Below are 1,989 nucleotides of genomic sequence, written 5' to 3'. Positions count from 1 at the left end.
AGGCAAGAGGACTGCCTGAGTCTGTGCATTCGAGATCAGCCTGGGCAACATGGTGAGATCTCGTCTTTACAATAAATCAAAAAATTAGCTGGCTTGGTAGCACATGCCTGTAGTTCTCGCTACTTGAAGGCTGAGGTGGAAGGATCACTGGTGCCCAGCAGGTCGAGGCTGCGGTGGTTGGTAGCATGCCACTGCACACCAGCCTGGGCAACAGAGTGAGACTCCAACTCAAAAAACAAACAAACAAAAAACAACCAAAGTGTTTCCAAGGCAGTCTAATATCACAATAATTTACAGTAAATATGTCTTTGATCATTGTAACAATAATAACAAAAGGTTTCCACATTTCAAGGGCAAAGAAGCAAAGAAAAGCTGTAAATAGCATGTCAAGAGTCACAATAATCAATGATGTGAAAGTAAAAATCTGTGTTCTTAGAATCCCAAGATTTTAGTTCATGGCATCTAATGGGCTTATCTCATTGGCTGCCAACCAAAGTACATATGAAAGACAAAACCTAGAGTGTAGGTTTAGTCAAATAAAACAAGATCTATAAAAGATAGTTTTCAAGGGGAGGTGATTCCACATCACAAATATTTTCATTCAATTGTAGGTAAGTCTTCAAAGATGCTTTAGTGCTGAAAATAATTTTTCCTTAGGCAACATTTGCAACATCAGGTCATCTTTTCAAATGTTTATCCAATTCATTTTTGTCAACATTTCAACTTCACTCACTAGGGTTAATGTTAATTGTTAATTACTAATGCAGTAGTTTTTTGACAAGCATTCAGAAATGCTTCCTATAAAATATCTTCATGCTGATGATAAACTTCAAGGCCAATTTATTTGAGAATATACTTTTTTTCACAATGTTATTTTCTGTAATATGTAATATCCTATTTTAGGCAAAATAATAATAATAATTATTATTATTTGAATTGGAGTCTCACTCTGTTGCCCAGGCTGGAGAGCAGTGGCACACTCCTGGCCACTGCAGCTTTAATCTGCTGGGCTCAGGCGATCCTTCCACCTCAGCTTTCCAAGTAGCCAGAATTACAGGCACCAGAATTTAAAAAAAAAAAAATTTTTTTTTTTGAGTTGGAGTCTCACTCTGTCACCCAGACTGTAGTGCACCCAGCCACTGCAGCCTCAACCTGCTGGGCTCCAGCGATCCTTCCGCCTCAGCCTTCCAAGTAGCTGAAACTACAGGCATGCACTACCACACCTAGGTAGAGATGAGGTCTCGCCAAGTTGCCCAGGTGGGTCTCGAACCCGAGGGCTCTGGCAATCCACTCACCTCAGCCTCCCAAAGTACAGGATTACAGGCTGAACCACCGAGTCCAGCTTTAAAAATTTAAAAAAAAAAAAAAATTTCCCTAATTACAGTTTAAAATAAAGTTACACAATTTAAAATAAAATAAATATGTAGGGCCAAGTCATGGAATTAGTCACCAGATTCAAACTACTTAAGTATCAATCTTTTAATATTAAATCTTGTGTTTTATTCTTTTGAAATAAAAAATTCAAAATAAAAATTTATAATTTTTCAGAATACAAATTGACAAGAATGCTAATGCTTTTGAGTTAAATGCATAATGATGTTTTTGTTGACCAAAATCTATCACATTTGCAAAAGTTAAGGAAAGATCAAGAATACACGCCCATGTTTTTATAGAAAAATAAAAAATGTAAGCTATTTGAGTAAATAAAAATTCTAAATGCTTAGCTTTTATGATGATGGTGCATCAAAAGAAGTAGCAAGATTGCTCCTATTTACTGGAAATAATTTTCTGAACACCACAAATAACTACTTCAGTTAACTTTGGTAAATCAAAATTACTGCAGGACTTAATTTAAAAATTTGGTGTGATAGCTTTCTGTAACCCTGTAATACTGTTTGGGATGAGGAATCAAGCTAATTGTTCACCACAGTCAGCCATCCATATTCATGGGTTCCATACCCATGGATTCAACAAATCTCTGATGGAAAA

This window comes from Carlito syrichta, unplaced genomic scaffold (genome assembly GCF_000164805.1).
Source record: "Carlito syrichta isolate Samal-C Ts95f unplaced genomic scaffold, Tarsius_syrichta-2.0.1 Scaffold309804, whole genome shotgun sequence".
Lineage (NCBI taxonomy): Eukaryota > Metazoa > Chordata > Mammalia > Primates > Tarsiidae > Carlito > Carlito syrichta.
This window is presented reverse-complemented; position numbering follows the sequence as displayed.